Source organism: Eublepharis macularius, chromosome 19 (assembly GCF_028583425.1).
Source record: "Eublepharis macularius isolate TG4126 chromosome 19, MPM_Emac_v1.0, whole genome shotgun sequence".
Lineage (NCBI taxonomy): Eukaryota > Metazoa > Chordata > Lepidosauria > Squamata > Eublepharidae > Eublepharis > Eublepharis macularius.
Genome location: NC_072808.1, coordinates 561,943 through 572,185, shown reverse-complemented (window position 1 = coordinate 572,185; position 10,243 = coordinate 561,943). Strand labels below are relative to the sequence as shown.

At 43.7% G+C, this 10,243-nt stretch overlaps 1 long non-coding RNA gene across 1 annotated transcript; it reads right to left on the bottom strand.

The window, feature by feature from the left end:
- Positions 1-1,947: 1,947 nt before the first annotated feature.
- LOC129345958 (uncharacterized) lies at positions 1,948-9,353 on the bottom strand. Its single transcript, XR_008598660.1, has 3 exons — positions 9,192-9,353; positions 3,671-4,189; positions 1,948-3,586 (listed from the first exon to the last, which is right to left on the bottom strand). It is a non-coding gene; the product is annotated as an uncharacterized LOC129345958 (long non-coding RNA).
- Positions 9,354-10,243: the final 890 nt, after the last annotated feature.

Genomic DNA, 10,243 nt, shown 5'->3' with positions numbered 1-10,243 from the left:
GCAAAATGCCTCTTCATTAGAAAGTCATGGTGTCTCCCAGTTTCCAGATGAAAGATTGAATGCACCAAAATTCTCAGCCTTTTCTTTCAAAATTGTTCTGCCTTCTATAAAAAAAAAAAAAACCCAAAACAGGAGAGGGGAATCTAATAGCTGTTCCCAAGTGACCCATAATCTGATTGTAAGTGTGGGTAATCACAACCTCCTATTTGTGGATGTCTGCCGGTGATGGTTGTTGGAACAATTGATGCAGGAGACATCTGTCTTGGATGAACTCTGGATAGACCCTTCATTGGAAAACAAGCGCCCATTTATGTACATCATGTCAGGGACAAGAAGGAACACATGATTTAGTGACAATTACATCCTTCTTTAGCAAGCAATCATGATATTTCACTAGGTACACTGTATGTGCACAGTGATTCTTGGCTTGACAGCTTGCTTATAGCCAAGCAGCTTGTTGGCCAGCTGGGGGGAAATGACTTGATTGTAGAGGATGATATTCTTTTTGCAATTCATTGAGCTATAGTGGACCTGTGTACAGTGGTAATTTATGATGGAGAAAGGAAGACAATTTGTGCTTATGTTTAATATTTAAATGCACATTGTAAAGGTAGATCTCCTCTACTTCATTGTCTAATGTTTTTTATATTCCCTTGACTGCACTAGTTTAATTCACCAGAACATTATGAAATGCCATATGCATTATTTAGAATCTGTGGTTAGACCCAGCTAACTAAACCATGCACTGACCAGTGTTGTGTAGAAACCATCCCCTGTGCTTCTTCAGTATTCCCTGCGTTCCAAGCTCTCCTGTTGTCATGTAGCCCCTGGTGGGGTTTTCATGGCAAGAGACTAACAGAGGTGGTTTGCCATTGTCTGGCTCTGCAACCCTGGTCTTTGTTGGAGGGTCTCCCATCCAATTACTAACCAAGGCTGGCCCTGCTTAGCTTCTGAGACCTGATGAGATCAGGATCTCCTGGGGTATCAAGGTCAGGGTGTCTACTCCATATCCAACTCCAGTATTTTTCTGGAATTGTCTGTGAGATTGCCAGTTGCTGGTATCAAGTGTCAGGCAATATGAACATGGTGTAGTGGCTAGTGACGGGCTAGGACCTGGGCAACCCAGGTTCAGTTCCCTGCTCTGCCATGGAAGCTTGCTGGGTGACCTTGGGCCAGTTACTGTCTCCCTCAGCCTAACCTACCTCATACAGTTTTTGTGAGGATAAAAATGAATAAATATATGTAATACTTATTATGCTGAAGCAAAAACGAAACACCCCACCAAACCTTCAGTTAGAAGATACCAGCTTGAAACTGAAATTATACAATCTCTGTGTTTTTAAAATGTGTAATGACCTGATGATAAACGGGTGAGGTCTGACTTACTATACACTGTAAAGGACTGGCAAGCTCACCAAGTCTCCTTTAAAAAAAGTTCAGAAGCAAATTTCAAACCAAAAGAACAAACAAATATCATGAAGCCAGAGGAATGAATAGACAAAGCAGTGTTAAAGCGGGAAGTTGTGGAAAAGGCTGCCTCAGCATACTTTGCTCATGTGATTTATGATGCTGGGAGACTTTTCAGTGGTACAGAGAGTTGTAGGAAGTGGCAAGCACATGCTCTTCCCCTTTAGCTAAGGAGCATTTAAAATACAACAAAGGAGAGAGTGGGTTGAAGCAAGCAGTACAAGAGGGATCAATCATGCAAAAATGTTCACTTTCAGCTCTGGGGAAATGGAGAGAAGTCTATTGGGTATAGTAGAAGAGAGGGAATAAATCAGTTTGAGAGCCCATCAGAAAATACAATTATATTCTGCATTTAAATTTTAAAGAGCAGCGGTTATACGCAAGCACAAGCTATGTGTCTTAATAAATTACTATCACTCACAAGGCTTGATCACAGGACATGGAACTGGCGAAGTATGTTCTCTTGTGCAATCAGGAAGTTTTATTCCTCTTCATTTCAAGGGGTGTTAGATGGCCTTAATGAAAGCCACATTTTTGTGAACAAAAGTTCTGTACCAGTCTATAACAGAGGCATTTCCCAAGATCTTAACTAAATTATTTGTAGGCCACTCTTCCACCTTTCCATATGCCAAACCTATACATAAAATAATATGTTTCCGATGGGTAGCTGCGTTGGTCTGCAGTAGCAGAGCAAGACTTGAGTCCAGTAGCATGTTAAGAAATGCCACCATTCCTTTTGCCATAGGCTGTGGCTTTCCCCGGGCCTACCACTAAGCCCATAGGGTAGACAAAGTAGGTTGAATGGTTGCTCATGTTCTTTACTTTCCCTTTTACCCAGCAGCAGTTTCTGAACTTGGAAAAGCCTGTTCCTGGGTGGCAGGACCCGTGTGAAGTAGCGGCTTCACAAGTTGGAGGGGCTGCAGCTGCAGAAGAGGAAGGGAGTGGAATTGCTCCTTGTTGCCTTTCCTGGGATCGGCAATGACCGCTATGGGTCAGGGGAAAGCTGTTCTCCTTGTATAGTCCTCACAGGGACCTTGTGCTAGATCCAGCCCATCTACAATAACCAATTCCTCACTCTCATCAATACCAATAAAACAACATCTAGTAACTCAAAGCATCAGCCCTCCAGGATATCACTGCCTTAAAATCTTCTGATCCATAGAAGTTTGTCACCGCCGGGAAAAAACAGCAAGGCTCTTGCCCATCTGTTTTTTATTTATTTATATTGTGCCTCCCCTTTTCACTCAAGGCAGCCTGAGTCACAATTAAAGCATCAGAATTTTAAACCAAGTGAAAGGCAGATATGTGACTGCAATTCGTACCCCATTTAAAGCCCTTGCTCTTCAGGAAGGAACTGAGACCAGAAATTAGAGCCAGTGTAACTAGTGGGTAGAACATCAGACTGGCCTCTTGGGAGACCTGAGTGCCCATCTTCACACTCTACCCAGTTCATGTAGTCTGGGTGAGCCACGTTCTCTTGGCCTAACCTGCTTGATAGTGCTGCTATGGGGATAAAGTACGGAAGGGAGAACCGGACATGCCACCATGAGTTTGTTGGAGGAAATTGCTGGGAATTAGCAAGTGTTCTGTGTTCAGTCATGAAAGAGTTAAACTGTTGTTTATGTTAGTTAGTCAACTTATTTGCATGTAACCACTTAGCTATTGAGTTAAATTTCCCGCCATAGAAAAGGGAGTCCATATGCTTAATGAAGTAGATGTGGGATTCTTTGGCGGGGGGGGGGGACAATTAGCTAAAAAGATATACTGAAGTTTTATTGCTCTTTGTTCAGTCTCAACAGTCAGTCTCTTTAAGCTGTAAGATGTAGCCAGATAGCCATTCTGTATTTTCTACCAAAGTAACCTTTTTTTCCTATTATGTAGTAAAGTATTTTTATAGAGCTAAACATGTGTGTACTTATTATATCCATTGCGCAAATCCAGCACTCTGTTAACTAATATAACCAACAGAAATCCAGAACAAAGGTGCCGTAGATAGATGGAAGTGGTGAAGAAGAACGGAGATAGTGCAATGGCTCCAGATGGAGAGGTGGTTCTTCAGATATGTGGGTCCCAGTTAGCAGTTGAAGACTGAAACGAACTGCCAGCCAATGTAGTTTATCTAATATAATGAGACATATCATTAGTTCTAGTCAACCAAGGATTAGTTCTAGTCAACCAATAAACTGCTCTGTTCTGTACTAACCGACATCTACGAGTGGTCTTCCTGGGCAGCCCATGTTGTGTGCCTGTGATCCAGCTTGAAGGTTGTAGCAGCTTTCGCTTCACACCTACTTGGCTGGCATAGTATGACTTTTGCAGTGAAAGGTTAGGACTCTTAATGCAGCGGCAAAGAGCTGGGAAATTCTTGGTCCAGATCTCTCATAGCCATGAACTCTCACAGTGGCTTCAGGTTGGAGACGTAAGGGATGCAGTTCCAGTTGCTCTTTCTCAAAATGCATAGAAGGGTTTGCATGCAGAAATCTTTTTACATGTCTCTGGCTGGCTGGCCATTCAGAGATTGGCTCTAAATCCACCAGTAGTTTGTTTGAACAAAGAAAGTTCTTAGTTTTTATTGCATCGTTCTCCAAATCTTGGTTGATCTACTTAAACTCTCTTTTCTAGAAAGGCATGGTGGGCATCTTATTGCTGTCAGTACCTGTGCTGTATTGGCACAGAGCGGACTTTTGCTGAATACCACATTCCGTCCTTTAACACCACTTTGCTGGAAAATAGTAAACCATGACAAGGCAGTTACTGCCATTGCAAAACAAATATTAAAAATCTGTTTTTTACTGTGATACATGTAAGTGCAGAAGGTAGCATAGCTTATAGTGTATGACTCAGTTTTAGTTTTCAAGTCTGTTCTTGCTGGAAAATATGTTATCACATTTAACTTGTGGCTCAACGCGTGAAAGGAAAAAGGAAGCCTAAGAATAAATGAGGTTTGTATTCTGGTTTGTCTGCTCATGACGCCTGAATAGTACTGGAATTAGACCATTGGGCATGGGCCTCTCTGGCCCAATATTGTCTAGTTTGACTGACAGCAGCTCTCCAGGGGTCTCGGGCAGGTATGTTCTTTCCCAGCCTCAGCTTACATGTAAGCTTCCCCAGCAGAGCAGCCACAGCTTTTCTGGGCCATTTCAGGTTGGGAAAAAAGCATAGGGAAGGCCCTTCTACTTCTCATGTTCCCTAGTCCTGACCCAAATGGGACCTGTTTGCACCTGGCAATTAAGTCCCCAGCTGATGGACTCTCCAAGAAGCCCACATGTGACTCAGCCCTTATTTTTCTCCCAAAAAGCGCTGCAAAGCTCCATGCCCGCTGTAGCTCTTGACCTAGTTTCAAGAGCACCCGTATGGAATAAGCTGCATCTACATACACAGTGACTGCATGTTGGGCATATTCCCAGTGGGGAGCTATGAAAACTTTTCAGTCGCCACCAGCCAAGCAGAGCAGACCCTGGAACCCATCTGCCCCCGAATCTGATTTCCACTGACCAGGCTGTTCATAGCTTCTGCATCCCCCCAGCTGTTCTGTGTGGAAAAAATGAATATCCCAAGGGGGGAGGGGGTTGAACCTAGAAGAAAGGCTGCTGGGAGTACAGGCCAGCCTACAGAACCAGTGAGATGCTTGGGCCCAGTTTCTGGGCAGAATTCCTTTTGTTCAGTAGGAAGGATTTGGTTTAGTGTTCATTTCCATGAAAAGAGCCGGACCGCATGATAGCTATCTTGTTTTGTTGCTTTGTTTCTATTGCTGCCATCCGTGAGAATCCCAATGGCATAAATATGACTTTGCAAACAGAATCTTCAGCTTCTAGTCTGAGATACTCATTCTTCTCTGCTATCTGTGGAAGATAACCAACCTGCAGCTGTGTATTCAACATGCCATGAAGAAATTAACTGATGACAGACAAGTTAAGTTTCCAGCGTTTGAGCTGTGGGGCACTTCTAGCTGTTTTCTTACTGCGGTTTGAGTGGCAGGAATTAGCAGTTGAAAGGTTTCATACCATGAAGATAAACACGATCACTTGCTAATTGCTGCTTATCAAAGGCTTAAGAGCAGGCCAAGTTTGTTTTCATCAGTATGGCAACCCTACAAACAAGCACAAGTGTCTCACTAACGGATGGTGTAAAAAGTGGGTTTTAAAAAAAAATATTTACAGCTTGAATAAATTACAGAATCGTTTCAAATTCAAATTTGGCAAACAGTGCATCTGATGAAGCAAGCTCAGACTTGCACAAGTTTAAGCTGGAATGAATTTGGATAGGATAGGATTTTATGTCTTCCTTCTGCAGATTTCAGGTGAGTAGCTGTGTTGGTCTGAAGTTGAAGATCCAGGTCCAAGAGCACTTTAAAGGCCAACTAGATTTCCAGGTTATGAACTTTTGAGAGTCAAAGTTCCCATTGTCAGATACCTTTGGCAGATGTCTGACAAAGGGAGCTTTGACTCGCAGAAGCTCATGCCCTGGAAATCTAGTTGGCCTTCAAGGTGATATTGGAGCTGGATTTTGCTCTTCTGCATATTTGGATCTTATAACTCTCCTCTAGACATGCAGGTTTTTAAGGAGTTGGGTCAGGGGTCCCCAGACCCAGCTCAGGTTTCTGCAGCAGTTAAAAAGTAAATAGCTGTTAAAAAATAAAAGAGAGCTCAAACGGCCTTAGAATGCCTCCACAGGTAAAGGACGGGCTCCCCCCTCCCCCCTCAAGATGTTACCTTGTGCCACAATAGCACAGAGAGAGTCCCCCACCCCTGTTTTTACTGCTCCTGTACAAAGCATATTCCACATGGATCAGAAAAAATGAGGGGAAACCCTCCCTATTTTGAGGCGGAGAAATGGCTTGAGGGGGGAGAGGAGCCCCTCCTCCCCCCATGGAGGCATTCTGAGGCCCTTTAGGGTCTCAGTTTTTTAACAGCTATTCCCCAAAGCTGCTGTGTAGCTGCAGGGAACTCGACTTGGTTCTGGGGAACCCAGACCCAACTCTGTAAAAAACCTGCACATCAAAGCAGTCCTTCAAAAGACACAGAGAGAGACTTCCTCCAGTGCAGAAGGACTTTTTCGGATGAAGAAGGTCTTTCTTTGTGGGAGGAAACCTGGTGGAAAGTGGTCCTAGGATCCTGTTGTGAGCCTAAGATGTCACTGGAGTCCTCTTTTATTTTGGGGCTATACACTAACATGGTTATGCATCTGTAGTGCAGATTCTGCATCCCCCCCAACTCAATAGTGGCCAGTATGGGAATTTGCTGGCAAGAATCATCTGCAGCTAATTCAGAGACAGTCAAGGTGGGTGGGAGGGAAGCCTGTTCTTCCCAGAAACCACTGGGAAATACGAGTGGAGGTATCACAATCATTGCTGGGCAAGGATGATTGCTCGTGAATGTACTCTGGCCCCACACTACAGAGATCTGCACCACAGGGCCAGTTATACATGTTAGCCTCAACCAATGCTTATAAACGAAGGGTTACCCCACCCTTTTGAGTTGTTTATGGCCTGCCTCTAATCTCAAGGCTCTTTTATGACTGCTATTTTACAGTCTCAGCTTAATTTGTTTTATCCCTGTTTCTGCCCCTAGTGGGTTCCTTGCTAATGATCTTTTTTTTGTTTGCTGTTTTATAATTTTGCTATTATCTGTTTTTTGCTTTGCAAGGTACCTTGGCCAGCTTGCTGGAGAGGTGGACTAACATTTTTCTAAGTAAATTAATAAATGCTCTTAAAAATTGGCTACATTTTTGCCATTGAATCTTCCATCTGTCCAACATTAGACTTCGAATTTTGTTAAGAATCTCACCCTCCCTCAATGAAATCTGAAATTTCTTTATTGGACGATTTATGCACTTTCCTCAACAAACTTTTTGTTTGAAGCAGCTTCCAATTTTTTTAAAAGTAGAATCCAGTAAAAACCTGTTTAAGCAATATGGAAGAATAAAGGCAACACAACTGAGGGCAGTAAAAACGGCCTAACAACAGTATTAAATGGTATAACAGCAAATGACCTAAAACCATGTAGAAATGGTGCTCCAATACATGGCGGAAGTGATTTGTTAGGTATGTAGGCCATGTGCTATTTGGGAAAGACATGTTCAAACTAATCACATGATAAATTTCCAGGACTACACGACAACATTGACTTAGTTTGATTAAAATTGAGTAAAAAGTGGTAGTGTGAATCTTGCCCGATCATCTCTCTCTCTCACACACACACAGAAAGTCTCTATGTGGAGATAACCAAGCCTGCCAGGAAAGAGAGAAACCACAAGGAACCACTAATGAGGCAGTTTGAAAACAGAGCTGAATTCACAGGAGTCTCACTGTGGGCTTGGTGTCAGCCAGCTCCGATGATCTCCTAAAAGGTGCTAAGGGATGCAGAAGCATCTCTGTTTGTTTAAGCAGCTATTTATGGAGAATGTGTTTTGACTTCTCTATGTTTTGCTACATAGTGCAGAGACATAAATATCAGATGCCTTTTTTTTCTATTTCTGGATTAGAAGTACACATAGCAGTAGCTCCAGTCAATGCATATCTTGACCCCTTTAAATAATCGTTTTCCTGTCTGCTGACTGAGCTACTAAGGACTGCAGAGAGATGGGTTTATTCAGCATGTGCATTTGTAAGCGCTTTGTAACCTGTATCTCATTTTGAAATGCTGTTAACGGCAGTAAGGAATAATCCTTCCTTCCTTCCTTCCTTCCTTCCTTCCTTCCTTCCTTCCTTCCTTCCTTCCTTCCTTCCTTCCTTCCTTCCTTCCTTCCTTCCTTCCTTCCTTCCTTCCTTTCTTTCTCCTGCCTTTAATGTGGCCGCATGGCAGCTAATAATCACAGCACTTTTGAAAGACTTTGGTATGTAACCATTAAAATAATAGAATCCAAGAATCTCTCTATGAACTTACCAAAAAACACAAGTTCTAAAATACACATAAAAACTGATGAAAAGGATTGAGATTTAACCTACTCTTTCATGGAAGTAAAACTACAAAAAAATTTGCCACGAACATATTCTGGGCCCTTTGAAAGGAAGTATGTCATCACTATTTCCTTCTTTTTGGGGGGAATAATCCACCCAACAGATTTTGTTTAAATTATGTGGTAAAGTTACCAAGGTTTCCTTGATGGATATCAGGAAACTGCATTTACTCTAGTGAAAATGTGTGGGTTGGTTAGCACTGTGTGTTCAAGATGCAGACTCAGAAAGAGAGTTGTGTTTGGAGGCTATATCAGAAGTTGAGAACTTTCCCCCTTTTCTCTTCCAGGGACGCAGCTGTGAAGGCAGGCTTTGAAAGTGTTTGGCAGTGCTGGCTCCAAATATTTTGATGCTGCTTGCCTGCAGTTCCCTGCTGTTACCCCAGCCTAAACCCCAGGGAAATAATTTATTTAGATATTGATACCCCACTTTAATCCCCAGAAGGGACCCAAAGTAGCTTATAAGACGTTCTCCACCCTCCCCTCCTCACAACAACCCTATGAGGTAGGTTAGGCAGAGAGAGCATGACTGGCCCAAAGCCACCCAGCAAAAGTCCATGGCAGAGTTTTTTTTTTAAAACTCTCATTAAAAATAGCGAGAGTTCAAGAACTGCATATGCAGGTTGCTACACTGCCTTTAAAGAAGCCTGGGAGACTGAAGAGAATGCAGGTTATCTTCTCCATTTCCTGGTTGGTGGTAGGGCTGCTAGGTCCCCCAGTGGGAGTGGGGGATCCTCTGCTCCCAGCCTCTTCCCCTCATTGGCACTCACCTGGCTGGTGGTGGTGGGGAAGTGGGGGAACAGACCTCCCGGGCGTGCTCCCAGCATGATGCGACGTCATCGTGCAAGCCTCAGGAGTGCTCCCGCACTTTTCACTGGGCCAGTTTGGGCCCCAAACAGGCCGATTCTTTAAGAGGAGAAAAAGAAGATGAGTGCCAGGTCCCCCCCCCCTTTCTGCTGAGAGGGTAAGGGGACCTAGCAACACCAACTGGTGAATGCAGTTGCCAGCTCCAGCTTGGGAAATTCCTGGAGATTTGGAGGTGGAGCTTGGGGAGAGTAGGAGTTGTAGAGGGGAGGGACCTCAGCAGGGTCTATTGCCATGGAGTCCACCTTCAAAGCCACCATTTTCTCCAGGGGAACTGATCTCTGTAGTCTGGAGGCCAGTTGTCATTCTGGGAGATCTCCAGACACCCCACTGGGTACTGGTAGCGAGCAGGACTAGAGATTCCAGAGTGGAGTGGAGTGGCCCCCCTGGTGTTCCGCCTATTGCAGCAAAACCACACAGAGGTCCAGAGTGGGGCACCTTAGAGACCAACACTGCTGATGCCTGAGAGCTATCCCTGGCGTTGCGTGAGAGGTAGGAAAACAAACAGTTTTTCTTTGCAACCATTGAAAAGGAGAATACTTGCTTGAAATTAGGGGTGATGGTGGCGGCCCTAGGAGCACAGAATGTCGACAGCAGTTTTATTCATTGTTTTGTACATTTATGTACTGCTTCTCCAGAAATCTGCTTGAGGTGGCTTATAATAAAAACACAACCATTAGAACTCAAGGTAGTAAGAGTCAATAAAAAAGGTTGTAAAATAAACAATAAAAACTTACCCTCAGCACTAAAGCCATCCAGCTCTAGCAGTTACAGAACCATTAAACTGTCACATCAGTAAACTGCCCTGAGAGTGGATCCTAAAAGCATCAGTGAAGCCCTGCAACACTAAGACAGATGGGATACAAACGTCCATTAAAAGCCAGCTTGTCAGTTAAGGGAGAGGGGAGAAGAAACCCCAAGGATGCAGGAAAATACAAACAAGTGATTGACCATTGAG